The sequence below is a fragment of the Mus musculus genome, chromosome 6 (genome assembly GCF_000001635.26).
Source record: "Mus musculus strain C57BL/6J chromosome 6, GRCm38.p6 C57BL/6J".
In the NCBI taxonomy this organism is placed as follows: domain Eukaryota; kingdom Metazoa; phylum Chordata; class Mammalia; order Rodentia; family Muridae; genus Mus; species Mus musculus.
In genome coordinates this window covers 99,076,514-99,092,582 of record NC_000072.6, presented here as the reverse complement: position 1 = coordinate 99,092,582, position 16,069 = coordinate 99,076,514, and the positions used below count along the sequence as shown (strand labels likewise).

Here is a 16,069-nt window from a genome sequence, read left to right as displayed (position 1 = left end):
CTGGGCTGTAGTCACCTCCTTTCTGTGGCTCCCAAGCACCGTGTAAACTACTTGCTTGAATGCCACTCTCTCTGGACTGAGCCTCAGGTGAACAGAATTTGCAGTATGTGGTCCATTGTTATGTGGGTCTCAAGAATGTTTGTTGGAACCTGCATATACAAATTAGATTTGGAAATCTCTACATTTGAGAAGTAACTTTCAAAGGACTGTCTGGATTCCAGTTTGGCTTAGGAAGCTGTCTTGCAGCAGGCTCTCTAGTATTGACAGTGTGTCCCGGGGCAGGTGGTTGTGATCTGCTTGAGTTTTATCTTTTATTTCCTCGCCCAGTCACTTCTTTCCTGTGTTAATTATGACACAGGTTCTGTAATTTATTCCCATCCTTACTGATAAAGAAGCTAAGGCCCAGGAAGGTTGAGTCACTTGCTGAAGCTCACACAGCTAGCAGGTGGTAATGCAGGGTCCAGGTGTAGGCACAATGAGTGCTTGTCACTTAGCCAGCCTGGGAGCTGCTTCTGTGGAGACATGTTAATGTTGTTTAAAAAAAAAAATAGGGTTGCCTGATTTTAGACTTGTGATGATTCTCTCAGGGTCAGTAATTCCCCCAAATTCCCAACGAATCATTATTTCTTCATGCTTGGATACCCAAGTTCAACCATATGCTAAACTGTGGTTCCTGGGAGTTCCAGAGAACACTTACACTCCCTGAACATAACTGTTAGCTACGGAGCAGGCAAGCCCAGTTTAGATTTTAATGTTTCTTCAGTTTTTATTTTAAGCAGTGTCCCACTGTGTCACCCAAAATTGGGCCCTAAGCCTAACCCTAAACCTCTTATCTTGGACTTTGGGGTACTAAGGATATTAGGCATGTGCTACCATTACAGATTTGTTTGTTTGTTTGGTTTGGTTTTGATTTTCAGTTTCTACTTTTTAAGTCCTGTGTATTTGTGGGGGAGGAGGAGTGGGTTGTGCGTTCAATTCAGTGCTTGAGGCCTGAGGCATCAGGTTCTTTGGAGCTGGAACTACAGATAGTTGTCAGCTATCAATGTGTGCTGGGACTCAAACTTGCACCTTCTGCAATTACAGTATGAGTTGTTAACTCCCGAGCCATCTTGCCGGCCCAGCCTGGTCTGTTTTCATTTTTCTTCCAAAGAAAGTTTTTGTTTGTTTGTTTGTTTGTTTTTAATTCTTTGAGCAATAGCTCCATGTCCAAACCTCCCCAACCCCTGCCCCCAAATGTAGTTTTCTTTTGCTGCTTTCCATATCTGCCATAAGGATAGAATCTTTTAAGAATAAGTTCACTGTGTAGTTGCTTTTGAGCTGGGGAGAAGGATATAACACAGTGGTAGAAAGCTAGCCGAGCCTGTGTGAAGTTCAGATTACATCCACAGTGGAGGGAGGGAAGGGAGGGAAGGGAGGGAGGGAGGGAGGGGGGGAGGGAGGGGGGGGGGGAGGGAGCGAGCTAAGGAGGCAGAAAGGAAAAGTTGCTTTTGAGAAACATGTTTTAGTATACTTTATTTTACATATTTTAAAAGGTGTGTGTGTGTGTGTGTGTGTGTGTGTATGTTGTACTCTTGGTGTGGGTGTGCCCATGGGCACGTAGAGCCCAGAGATTAATATTAAGTACCATATTTGATCACTCTACTCTTTGAAAATAGGGTCTCTCACTAAACCTAGAGCTCACCCATTGTCTGTAAAACTGAACCAAAGACCTAGGGCATCTTCTTGTCTCTCCTTCCCAAACCCTGCCCCAATCACTAGGGTTCCAGACACATACCACCTGTATGCCTCTTGTGTAGGTTCTAGAGATCCACGCTTGAGTCCTCTTGTTTCCATGAAACATACTCTATTGACCGAGCCACCTCCTCAGCCCCCTCAGTATACTCTAAATGTGCCTTGATTGTTCTTAAAGTAGTTCCATCTCCATGTGAGTGTAAGAAAGCCACATCCATGCATTTTGGGGTATAGGGTACTCCCTGAGGTGCTGTTCTTACGGGACTATGAAGGGATTCTCTCTAGTCATGTAATCGTGGCCACAAGATGTAAAGCAGTTTCAAACCAACCTAGATACAGAATTGGCACTCCGGAGCGGATGGATAACTGATGCCCTTAATCCTCCATCAGGTTTCCCTGGTAGTGAGGTCACCTTTCTCTGCTGGCACTCACTCCTAGGCCATCATATTGTTTTTCTAAAGGCATCTTTGCTTTTTACTAGGCACATAAATTCTTACATGTGTGCACAGTGCTGATAGTGTCTATTCCTTATGCGATCAACTTCCACCAGGTTCTGGGCTGAGGCCTTTACATGTGCAAATCAGGTGATCTCTACAGTTTCATCGCTCTCTGTCCTGTCATCTGCTAACTGCACATAGTGAGAGCTTGTGAACAGTGAGAATTTAATGTAGTGGTGAGTCTTCACTGCTTTGCGCTTGTTTGGTGAAAACACTCAGCCCTTGCATTGCTGTGAGGGAAGTGATTTTTGTTATGCATGGAATAAGATCTGCAAAGTCCCAGCTGGCCTTGGAGTTGACATGCAGCCCTGGGTGACCTTGAACAAGAGCTTCTGTGTACACCACTCCGTTGCTGAGATTCCAGTCACATATCACCAGGCCTGGTCTAGGTGGTGCTGAGAATCAAACTTAGGGCTCTGTGCCAGCGAGGTGTGAACTGGACCAACTGAGCTATCTCCCCTGGCACTTTTGAAATCTGCTTCTTTGTCTTCAGTGACCAAGTCTGAAAGCGATGTAAAGAATGCAGATATTTAATAATTCCTACCTCCACCACTATATACATTCACAGACATATACATGGCTCCATATTTATATGTTCATTTTTACATATAATTATAATATTGTGTGAGAATATACAATGGATTCAAACTGAGGGCTGTGGCAGACATAGTGGCACATATTTTCCATCCCAGCACTGGAGAGGCAGAGGCAAGCAGGATGCTGATTGTGAGCTCTGCCCCTTCTATATAATGAATTCCAGGCACGCCAACATACAAATTAATTGATTAGGAAGAATGTGACACCTGGTCTAGGGTGAAGGCTTACTATATAAACTGCTTGCAAACCATACAAGCATTTGGACCCAAGCTCATGTCCTAAAACCCACATAAAGTCCAGTGCAGTGGCCAGCATTTGCAATTCCAGAGCTGTTGTGTCAAGATGGGAAGCAAAGATAAGAGAGTCTCTGCAAGTTCAAGGGCCAAGTAACCGGGTCCCTATCTTAAGTACGAGCCATAGCTGGCACTGAGGGTGTCCACCCACCTCCATGTGTATGCTGAGCTGCACAGGTACCCAGACTCACTCACATGAATGTGGGAGAGAGGGAGAGACAGGCGTCATCTGTGATCACTTTAGCCCTACCTTGGGAAAGGGCTTTGTTGTTGTTGTGTTATTTTTGTTTTTGTTTTTAATTCTGAAACGTAGTTGGATGTGGCAGTGCGTGCCTGTAATCCTAGCACTCAGGAGGCAGAGGCAGATAGATTTCTGTGAGTCTACATAATTAGTTCCAGCACAGCCAGGCCTATGAAGAGAGACCCTGTCTCAAACAAACAAATAAGTAAGTAAATACATAAAAAGATTTAATCTTTTTGAGAATGGTGTACATGGACACTATATTTAAATCATTTCCACCACTTTCTCTTCCCGTGCCCTTTTACTCCCTTTTGAATTGATGGCCTCTTCCTCTATATTACTGGTACACACACACACACACACACACACACACACACACACCCTCCCGACTGAAACCATTCAGTGTTGCTCTTGTATACATATGTATAAGGATGACCGCTTGGAATTGGATAACCTATCAGGGGCTCATCATACAAAACTATTTTCCCTCTTTCAGCTGCCACCAATGGCCTGTCTTTCTTCATCTTGGGGTAGAACATGTAGAATTCCTCCCATCCACATTGGCAATCAGAGGGTGCTGTCACTAGGTAGGTCTTGTGTAGGCAGCCCTATTGTTGAGATTTCATGGCTGCAGTATCCCCACCGCCGACATGTCAAGGACACACTCTCTTGCATCCTGTTCCTGGCTCTTGGAATCTTCCCACCCTGCTCTTCTGAGATGTTCCCCTGAGCCTTCCACATAGGACTTGCATTATTGTAAGTGTGTCAATTGGAGCTAGGCAGTGCCTGGCCACTTCTTTACATTTGACAGCTGTGGGTCTCGGTAATATTCCTCATATCCTGCAGGAAGCTTGTTGATGAAGGATGAGAGAGATGACTACCTGATTTTTGCAATTACTTCTCAAAAGAAAATCTTTTTAACGTAGTTAAACCAAAATACAGATGGCTTGTCCCCTCACCCCTGTTGGATTGAAGAAGGCCTGGGGACCGAGAGACAGGAATGTCTGAATCCGTGTCCTCAGAGTAAATGGGTGGCACAAGGTGACCAAAGAGGCAAGAACAGAGGGAGAGAGTGACGAGTGTGCCTGGGCTTCTGAGTCTCTGTCCCATGAAGTAGGAGCATCCTAGCTGCTGCTTGGATCAAAGCAGTATTGGCCTCCTGGGTATGAGGATGTCATCGAACTCTGCCATGCGGAACTGGCTTGCAAACAAGGGCAGGTAGAGTGGAGATGGGTGTCTGGTGACCTGGGACAGAGAACAGGAAGGGTGGGTAGGCCTGGCGATGCGACCATCACTCTTGAGCATCCTGGGAATGAAAAGATTGGGTACAAAAGAGGAGCAGATCCTTTTCTGTGGGGAACAGAAGGGCTGAGGCGTTCAGAGTGTGGCACCACGAGGCAGCTGTCCCTGCCCTGAACACAGAAGGAACCAAGGCCACTCCTGTGTTTTTGGCTCCCAAAGACCTCACATGCGTGTGCCAGGACTCCTGGTCACCACCGTCTTGGTGCTAATCAGTGAGCTTGGTGCAGTGTGACTATCTGGTTCTCTGGAAACAAGGTTTGTTTGTTTTTGTTTTTCTGCCCTGCCACTCAGCACATTTGCGACCTTGAGCAAGTCACATTTCTTTGTTTTTCCACTTTGAATCAAGAATTATAAAACTTTCCCCACCTCCCGACAGTGGCAGAGAACAGTAGATAAAACAGCGGGAGAAAGGAACAGCAGAGTGGCCATGGCGGCTGGCCCCTGTCAGGAGCTGTTGCATTTCAGCAACGCTCCCTGAGTGGAGCCTCCCAGTCCTTCCCTCTTCATTTCCAGAGCCTGTCTTGTTTGTGCCTGTGGTGCCAGGAGTAGAACTCACAGCCTTTTTGAGTAAGTGCACAGTCACTCATCTGCCTTCTCAGCCCCTTACAGTGTTACCCATACAGAGTCACTGCTGCTTTCTTTATTTGTTGGAGGTTGGAGGAGAGGAGGAAGGGGAGACAGGGTTTCTCTGTGTCGTGCTGGCTGTCCTGGAACTCGCTCAGTAGACCCGGGTAGCCTCGAACTCAGGGATCGGACCGACCTGTCTCTCTCTTTCAAGAGTATTTAAAGGCATGTATGTGCACCCCCGACCTGGCATCCCTGCTACACTGCTGCTGCTGCTTCCAGCACTGCCTTGGGAAGTACAAGAGACAGGAGAGCACTGGGGACCTCTCCTCTCCCTCAGACACTCCATCTTTGGTTTTGCTTGGGCAGCAATTCTTCTCATTATTGGTTGTGTTTTCTTCCTTTGTTTTGCTTGTCTTCCCTTTTAAAAAAAAAAAAACATGATTTATTTATTTTTGTGTTATGTGCATTGCTGTTTTGCCTCCATATATGTCTGTGTGAGGTTGTCAGAGCGCCTGAAACTGGAGTTATAAACAGTCGGGAGCTGCTGTGTTGGTGCTGGGAATTGAACCTGAGTCCTCGGGAAGATCAGCCAGTGCTCTTTACTGCTGAGCCATGTCTCCAGCCCCCTGCTTGTTTTCTATATAAGTAGAGTGCTGATATCCAAAATATAAAAAGAACTCAAGAAACTAGATATTAGGAAAACAAATAATACAGTTTAAAATGGGGTTCAGATCTAAACAGAGATTTCTCAATTATTTGCTGCCGTCTCTTCCTTTTCCTCCTCGTCCTCCTCGTCCTCCTCGTCCTCCTCTTCCTCCTCCTCCTCTTTAATTCAGATTTTAAGCAAGAAAAAGAAAGCCTATGGGAAGCAAAGCCTTCATAGGTGTTAGCTGCCTCTTGGGTATCCTGAGTGTGTGTGAAGAAAAGGAATTTCTCTCTCTCTCTCTCTCTCTCTCTCTCTCTCTCTCTCTCTCTCTCTCTCTCTCTCTCTCTCTCTCCCTCTCCCTCTCCCTCCCTCCCTCCCCCCCTCTCTCCTCTTTTTATCTTTTTGTCACTTCCCAGTCTCTCCCTGTTCTCCTTTCTCTTTCTTCTCTCTTTCTTCTCTCTCCTTTTCTGTTTCTCCTCAGTGGTCTTTCTCTCTGTTTTCTCACCTCTCTCTTTTTTCTCCTTTCTTTCCCCTTCTCTTTTCTCCCCACCCTCTCTCTATATAGTAACCGTGTTTCTGGTCAAGTTATGGAAAATCCACTATGCGTTCAAGCACTCTTTAGCCAGACTCTTCATCAGGCTTCGGCATTAACAAATCTGAGTCTGAGGCCCCAGAAGATGTGAATCTTTATTAGTCATAATGAGTGGCTGGGACACAACCTCATAAAAAGCACTGGTAGAAAACAGGGGGTTAATATCATGAGTTATAGATCCCGTGGTTGATTTATGCTCACATCTGACCCCTGTATTTTCTGTCTTGAGCACCAAGGAAGGACTGTACCATTTCTTCAGTCTGGACTTTAACAACGGGAGAGGTAGGCCTGATGCAACATCCAAGCTCACGTCTATTTACTTACTTTATATATTTTTTTACTGTGTGTGAATGAGTGCTATATACATAGGGGCACGAGCTGTTCTGTGTGTAAGGTCAGAGGTTGATGCTAGGTGTCGTCTTTCTTCTGTGGCTCTCCACGTTCTTTCTATTATCAATTTACATTTGGCATTTTGTCTGCCTATGAATGTGCACCACATGCATGAGTTACAGTTGTAAGTCAACATGTGGGTGCTGGGAATTGAACCTGGGTCCTCTGTAAGTGCGGTCAGTACTCTAAGCCAACTAAGCCATCTCTCCAGGCCCCGTGTTATTTCCTGAGACGGGCTCTCTAACTAAACCTGCAGCTTGCTGGTTTGGTTGGGCTAGCTTGGCTGGTGAGTTTCATGGATCCTCCTGTCTCCAGTGTCTGGATTGCAAACTTGAGCCCCTGTATCTACCTGGCTTTTGTGTAATACTTGAGCTCTGGCCTCAGGTCCTCATGCTTGCCTATTGAACTGTCCATCCATCTCTCTAATCCCCATGCTCACACTTTAGACAGTTCCTAATAAACTTGAATCTGGTATTCTACCCTAGTGATCTTCACGTTGCCTGAAGTCAGTAGCCCCCAGGCTGTGATCTTGTTCAGCTCCCATGAGTTCAGCAAGCTGGGGCTTGGGCAATGCTTAAGTGGAATCTTTCCAAAGACAACTCAGGTGCAGGAGCCTTGGCGCGGGTGACTCAGAGTCTGGCATGGGCTCCAGTAGAGAACAGCCAGCCAGTGCTCCAGCAAGGTGGTTATAGGTTCCTGTGTTCACAGGAGGAGGATAGGCTGGCCTTTTCCTTCTTTCTTTCTGTCTCTCTTATGAGACGTCAAATAGGCTTCCTGAATGTTTATAGCCATTAAACTTATTTCACTCAATTTTGCAAGAAGATCACAGATTTTATTTTTATTTTTTTAAAGTCTCATGAAAATCCTTATTCTTTGGCTAGAAGTATCCTCTGTGTGCCTTCCAAATAAAAAAGCATTAGTCACAATCACTGGTGAATACAGGGTATGCTGCTCCCTGCTGCTCCCTAGGTCTTCTTTGGGGTGTGGCTTGTTACAGAACCTTCCTCCTGTCTGGCCTTCTCTCTCTCTCTTTCTCCAGGTATCTGCAGGTGGGGTCTCAGTGGCATTTGAGTTTCCAGTGAATTGGGGCTTGCTGCTGCTGTAGCAGCAGCATAGAATATGTCTCTCTTTCCTCTTCTTCTGTCTTTCTTCAAAATAAAATAAAGGCACAAATATCATTTGCTTTCTTCCATCTTAATACAATCCAATCTAACGAGTAGCAGGTAAAGAACAAAGCTCCTGCCTGTTGTGCTCCTGTGTTTGGGAAATTTGTTAAAGTCTGCAGTGAAGGAAATTGATGATGCTGATGATGCTGATGCTGATGATGCTGATGCTACTGAGATGGAGCTGTGTCCTCATTTCACATGTTTGTATTCATAGTCTCTCTTTGTCTTCTTTGCAAAGACTATGGGCCATGGGAGAGAACCCACACAGGATGCCCTGCCTAGTGATTTACTGTTGAAGCATGTACTGGAACCTTCGGAGACTTTCCCAGCAGTCAGGACTCTTGTGAAGAGGATGCTGAGAGAATCTTTGGCCTCTAAATAATTAGGTCCATGTGGAGTGTGCACTCTGCCCCAGATCCTTCAGATATGTGACTTCACTGGATTGACTACACGTGGCTGTTTGTCCATGTTCCCTGCTCGAGTCTTGTAGAGTCTACTTTGAGTCAGGTTTGAGGGACTCCTGAGTCTCTGGGACATGGCTGTTACCTACCCAGACTTGTAGGGAATGAATTTTGTTTGGTTAGAGCATTGGTAACAGGATCTCACGGTTTGTTGAGGACTTTCTTGCTCTGTGTCTCTAACACTTACACAGTCACCTGCATTGCCAGCTTTTCTTGCCATCTACCATCTCCCCGTCACTGGAAGGCTGTTGGCAGGTCAGCTTGCTTTCCCATTGTTCAGTGATAGCCAAAGGCTCCGTTTATAATAGTCAGCAGTGTTTTTAAAATCGTGTTTGGACAGCCTAGGCAGATGGTTTAGTCAGCACAGTGCTTGCCCTAGGAAGATGAGGGACTGGAGTTATGTCCCGTGACAGTCACCTAAAAGTGGGACAAGGTGTGTGTTGTGCTGAGAGGTCATGAGCCTCCAGTCCCATGAGAAACCCTGTCTTAAAAATAAGTGTGTGTGTGTGGGGGGTGATGTATGAGGACACTTTATGTAAATCTGTGGCCTCCAAATATATATATGCACACATAGGCAACACACACATGCACAGCACACACACACAAACTAACACGAACTCTGCATACACAGACTCACACATACACACACACACTCACACACACACAAAGACACAAGCAAACCCCTATTTGGAGAACTTGCTGCTTCAGAATGCTGTCTGCTCTGTAGATATTATAAGCTATTAGGGTATGTGTGTGCGTATGTGTGTGTATTCTCCTGTGGAAGGATACAGGAGTGATGGAAAGATGGGTTTTCCCACAGGCTATCTGCAGAGTAGTGTCCATTTGTGACACCTGGTGAACACTAGTCTTGATAGTGACACTTGTTGAGTATACTTAAAACCAGTAGTAGATTGGCACAGGTCGGGAAAGGCTTGCTAGGGTGGACTTATCGTGAAAAAATGTCCACGATGTCTTGTCTGTGTCTGTGTGGGGCTGGGTGTGAGTGCACGCGCACAAGCCGACTGCCCGTAATGGTCAGAAGAAGGCATCAAATTCCCTGGAACTTGCGTTACAGATAGTTGTAAACCACTGTGTGAGTGCTGCGATTCAAACCCTGTTCCTTTGGAAGAGCAGCCAGTGTTCTTAATCACTGAGCCATCCCACCCCAGGGTGTGCAGTGACAGTTTACTAACCTATGAAATTATCTGAGAAACAGGTTTTGTCTTGAGGGCTACAGAGAGCCCAGAGAGAAATTAGAGGAAAGGTGAACCATTCTGACCTACTTTTAAAGCTGCAAGAGGAAAAGAAAAGTCTTAGCTTGGATTACAAACCTACACAAATTAACAGTCTAGTACCAATCGGAGAGATTGAAAATTACCCAATGAGAACCCCACAGACTCAGTAGTTTATCTCAGACTTTTGACAGTTTCGGCCTTTGAAGCAGGTGGATGTATTTCTCCTCAAGTCTGAGTTCTTTTTGAGAAACAGAAGTGATTTTGAGTTCAAGATCAGCTAACACACTTGTGAATCCCAAATGTAAATGATCTTGGAGACGGGACAGATGCATAAAAAACTTCCTCAAGCACAAAAGCCAGAGAAACACACAAACAAACAACAACGACAAAAACATCACCAACAACTTAAAATAAGGATCAAACAAACAGAGAACAGACCCGAGCAGGGGTTGCTGCCTCCCTCCCATAAAGTAAGAGGCTGTGTAGGAAATCACTACTAAAATTTGAATTCAAAGTCAGGATCACAGGTGGCGATGCATTCCTCTCACTTTCCCCTACTCCTTTGAATGAGTAAAATGTCTGCCTGTTTTATGAACAGACCAGATGATGGGCAAGATCTGGGCTACAGGCGACAGTGTGTGGGCCTGTGACCCCAAACTTTGTTTTTGGAAGGCCCTCCATGTGTTAATCTCATCAGAGACCCCTCCATAAGCATTTTCTGCAAAGTCTCTTCTAAAGGGTTCTTTTCCTCCTTCCAGCTTGCTGTACTTATGTGTGTGCTTGCAAGGACTGTGTTTTATGTAAACATGTTAGTAGTTCCTTAAAAGTGGTAAACATGTTTTTAAGTACCGGCTACCTTGATAAACATGCTAAACTAGGATTACCTCCCCATTCATCTAAGCACCTGCTATGAACCTGAGACACAAATAGCTCAAACTCCAACTCCGTAAACATGCTGAAGTAAAACATCATTTGTATGAAGCAGATGGCACTCAGTTACTTAGAAAGTGAAGGCATTGTTGAGCGTGGAACCATCTTGAATCCAGAGAGGGAAGACATACTGCAAATGCCCAGGTTCCTGGTTACTATGGAAATATAGCCTGGCAAAGTAGCATCCCATCCCCACAGTTTACTTTTGCAGGCTCTGTGTAGACACTCAGAGATGGCCCTGGACCTTGATATCTCTGATCCCTTTTGCAGATAGGGCCTTAGAGGAGAGTCAAAGCAAAGGGGCATCCGGACAGTCTGTCTAGGTGAAGGTTTTGCATGTGTGCACTCCCTTTCTCTAAGTTCACAGGGCTATTTCTAAGTGCTGGCTTTATCAGCTGCTTCTGCTGGGTGACACCCTCCAACTGAGTCTTTATTGTAACCTGATCTCAGTGCTCAAATAAGCACAGAGTCATCCAGAGCCAGGCAATTGTCACATCTTTTATAAAGGAAGTGTTGATTCAACCCAGCCCAGGAAGAGCCACCAAGAGTAAAAGGTCTCCAGAGATGGAATTGGGCCTTTTAAGTTATTTACATTAGTGCTTGGCCTGGAACATGAGCCAGAAGCGCTGCGCGCTGTAAAGAGAAGTTCTTTGATTTATTCATGCCCGTGCACATAAACGCCCTCACCTCCTCTTCCTCTTTCTACCCCTCCTGTCCCTTCTTCTTCCTCATCTTCCTGTGTTCTCCATCCCTCCCTGTGCACAGCTCACATCCACACACTTAGTTTATCTTCAGTGTGTCTAGTTTTATCTTCCAGCAGCACACGGAAAATCTTTTCTCCAGTTGTCACTGAGACACTGTTAGGAGAGTAGGGGCTGCCCTTTCCCATCCTCTATGGTACTAGAATAAAGATCATCTCCTGGGCTGGCGTCCTGGAACTCCAGTTAAAGGATGCTGGTGTATGGTGATAGGAATTGTGGATCAAAATGGCGAAGTATGTGTGAAGCTCATATAATCAAGTCTGTGGGACAGTCTTTCCAAATCTTCCTCAGATCAGCTGTGAACAAACATGACCCCACTCTTTTCCTCACTGCCTCAGTCCTAGGATTACAGGTGTGTACTGTCAAACCCAGCGGGAGCCATAATCTTAAGCATTGTGAGCATTGCGACCCCCTTTACTAGATTGTACAGATTTAGATAGTATGGAATTTCTGCAAAGCTTCCCTTAGTGGCTGATTTCAAAGTATATTACACATTCAGATCATCAGGTCTTAAAATTTTTGTTGAAACCCAGGGTGGTTTTTGGCTTATTTTTTGAATGCGATATTTGCCCCCACGTTTGCTAGCATATTCATAAAGCAAGAGAGTCATCATGGGATGTTTGTAACAGTTCTATACATGATTTATAAATGATTTATTCTTTGTACCAGTGTTCTTGAAATATGTAAAATTTCTTTACTTATTTTTATTCTTTTGTACACTGAACCCCAAAAGCCAGCTTGTACAGCTCCGTCTATCTTCAGTAAGCTTAATGACATTTCCTTGTGGATACACCTGTTCCTATAGCCCCTGTGTGTGTCTGTCTTCCTTTCTCTTTTGTAGTGAGGCTACCTGTGAAATATGGGAGTCTGGGGCTCATTATATGAGCAGATAAGTTCATGTACCCCCATGGTGAGTCTTAAAAAAGACATCACAGTATTAGCAGTGTGGCTCAGTGGATAAGAACCCTCACTGGCCACACAGGCCTATGAGTGGAGTTGAGTCTCTAGAACACATATAAATGTGGAAGGAGAGAACTGACTTCCCCACAAAAAGTCCTGACCCACAAGTGGGTACTCACAATCATAATGCATACACATGATGATGATGGGTTTGTTTTTTTTTTTTTTTTTTTTGGTTTTTCGAGACAGGGTTTCTCTGTGTAGCCCTGGCTGTCCTGGAACTCACTTTGTAGACCAGGCTGGCCTCGAACTCAGAAATCCGCCTGCCTCTGCCTCCCGAGTGCTGGGATTAAAGGCATGCGCCACTTGATGATGATTTTAAAAGACATCAACTGTATTAATCACCTTTCCCCCACTTGAAACTGTCAGAGTAAGCCTGAGGATTCCTACTGTGTACACTGAAACACACACACACACTTGTACACACACACACACAGTTGTGAGAATCATTATATATGTGTGAATACTATTTCATAGATATTTAATATTTTCCCTTTGGCTGGGGGATAGCTTGGGTTGGTTTTAGAGACTTCAGTTTTTTAAAAGCCTAAAAGCCTGGTCCCTGAGTTTTTTTTTTTTTTTTTTTTTGTAAATCCAGGAAAATCACATGGTTGGTTGTGGTTTTCTTTGCATAGGTACTGCAAGTAGGTAGCCTTCCTCTCCCCCTCCCCCGCCCCTTGTATTTCTCTACAATACCTTTTACTGTCTGCTACAGTCCCACTGTCTGCTTCCACCTCACAGCAGGAGCGTCCTGTTGGGATTAGCCTTTACCCGGAGATTCTTTGGGGAAGGCTAGTGATGTAGAATAGTTTCCTGTCCTGCCTGAAAAGCCTTGAGAGCTTTATGGGAAAGAGCTAAGGGAGCCATAGTAGGGGAGGCATTTGCTCCTGCCGGAACCTTGCACAGGGGACTATTTTTCTTATATGATATAAATGAAATCTTCACGCTGCCCACTTTTCCGCCCACACATGTACTGAGCGTCTCCAAGGAGACAAGGAAACCCAGAGTCCAGCGATGGTGAATCCTCCACCAAGACAGCAGGCTGGAGTCTCAGGCAACTCTCCCAGGCGGCTTGCCTCTTCCAACTGCCCCTCTCAGACAGCCTCTCTTTCAAGCAGGCTTTCTCGAATGTATCTCTCCCTTTCCAGGCAAAGGAGCCTGGGCATTCCTTATGGGGACCCTGGGGTGAGTTCAGTAGCAGGTGGCCAGCCTGGAAGAGGAGAGTAGATGCCAGTGGTGGTGGCAGAGGCAGGCTCTACTTAGGAGGACAAGATTGTTCCTTGTTTCCTTGCCTGTCAGTGCTTCTGTTTGTTTGTGCTCCTCTGTGCCACTTAGCCACAAAGAGTCCAGAAAGTTCTTGGTACAACAGTCCCTTGGGAGCTCTATGGAGGGAGCTTGCCCTAGGAGTCAGTCCTCCAGGCGCAGGACTGTCCCTCCACTGTTCCTCACGTCTGTTTTCCTGTGTACAGGATATGTTAGCCGCGGCCTTGTGACTCAGTGTTGTGACTATATTCTCATACCTGCACACGTCACTATCCAAGTGACCTGGCTGTTCTTCTCTGAGGAAGCGGATACCATGGAGGTCTATTATGGTCACTTTCCAAGCCCAAAGTGTCAGATTTTGTTTGAGGCATTGACCACATCTCTTCCGTGGGGTACAAATAATTTAAGTTGCCACATTAAAAAAAATATGTATATGATGTATAGGTATGCATGTGGCTTGGTGGTTAAGAGCACTGTCTGCTGTCCCAGGGGACCCTAGTTCAGTTCCCAAGACCTACCTTGTACAGCTCACAGTCTAAAATGACTCCAGCTCCCAGGGAATTGACATCCTCTTTGGTCTCCAGGTACCTTTTCATATATGACACACATGCATGCACACACACTCTCTCTGTCTGTCTGTCTGTCTTGTCTTTTTCAGGCACACACAAATTGAAATTACTTAATCTTTAGAATTTTGATGATATGCATTACTTCCCCTTTTTTGTGAGTACGTCATTTTGTGAGTGTCCTTTCCATCTTCCACACGTGGGCACTCACTTCTCATCTGAGTAGACCCCAACATTCCGACTTCCCATGGGATTTTCTGGCACAGTTCCTACACACCTTGGTTTCCTATGGCCGGTCCTCATCTCATCTTCACAGAGCTGTGGCAGCCTGCTGTTATTCTTTCTTTTTTCTTTTGAGACAAGGTTTCTCTGTGTAGCCCTGGCTGTCCTGGAACTCACTCTGTAGACCAGGCTGGCCTCAAACTCAGAAATCCACCTGCCTCTGCCTCTGCCTCTGCCTCTTTAATCCAAGTGCTGGGATTAAAGGTGTGAGCTACCACTGCATGACATTTTTTTTTGAGATTTATTTATTTTATGTATATGGGTACACTGTAGCTGAACAGATGTATGTGAGCCTTCATGTGGTTGTAGGGAATTGAATTTTTAGGATCTCTGCTTGCTCCGACCAACTCTGCTTGCCCAGGCCCAAAGATTTATTTATTATTATGTATAAGTACACTGTAGCTGTCTTCAGCGCCAGAAGAGGGCGTCAGATCTCATTATGGGTGGCTGTGAGCCACTGTGTAGTTGCTGGGATTTGAACTCAGGATCTTTGGAAGAGCAGTCAGTGCTCTTACACGCTGAGCCATCTCACCAGCCCGGTCTGCTGTTATTCTTATACTTACTTTTATGACAGTGAATAATATCTCAATGCTTGCCTTATCGGTGTAGCTAATACTTCTTTCCTCACTTGAACTTAAAAACCGGGATAGGGGCACCCTGTCATCCGTTCAGTCTTTGGAGGTCTCCTTTGCATTTCTTTTTTCTTATTGCCAGTTCACCCCGCTTCTGTAACTGCTATTTTGGAAGTAAACCTCAATACTTCAAAAAGCTTGAGAGGTTCATTTAGCCTGCTTGGCCTGGGTTCCTAGTGAAAACTTTGAGATGACCCCAGGCCACCTTTGCTAAGCTTTCCTTTGATTTTATCTCTGTCTGTCAGTCTAGGTAGGTTAGCCCAGGCTGGACTCAACCTCTGAGGAGGACCTTAAGTTTCTGAGATACTTTAGAGATCCCATAATCAAAAGTTTTAACATTTAGAAGAAGAACATCTATGTATAATCAGTGTGCTAGGAACACCACACACCCACACCCACATATACCCCCCCACACACACAGACACACACACATACATTCATTCATACACATACACATATACACAGACATACACACAGACACACACTCACAAATACACATATTCATGCACACATATACTCACACATATACACAGACACACATAGACATACACAGACACACACTCACAAACACACACAGACACACATACTCACAGACACACATGCACACTCTCACACATATGTATAATCACACACATACACAAACACACATACACACGTGAACATATATAAGCAGCTAAGGATGACCTTGAACTTTGGAACCTTGAGTTTCCAGCTCCTAATTTCGAGGACTGCAGTGTGTGCCTCTGTGGCCATTTCGTGCAGTACTGGAAGTTGACCTGGGGCTTTATGCATGCTAGGAAAACCCTCTGTCCCTGAGCCATATCCCAGCCAGTAGCTTTTCCTCTTCCGTCTTCAAGGGAGGCCATTCCATATATGCATCCATCTGTTCTAAGCTTTCTGTGGGAATAGCTATTTCTATGATGGCTCACATTCCTGTGGTCCCCTGCCTAGCTCTGT

The 16,069-nt window shown here is 45.2% G+C and overlaps 1 protein-coding gene across 30 annotated transcripts in view; it reads left to right on the top strand.

Moving 5' to 3' along the window:
- The window catches only part of Foxp1 (forkhead box P1), a 597,405-nt gene that overhangs the window by 430,164 nt on the left and 151,172 nt on the right, over positions 1-16,069 (top strand). The window lies entirely within an intron of this gene.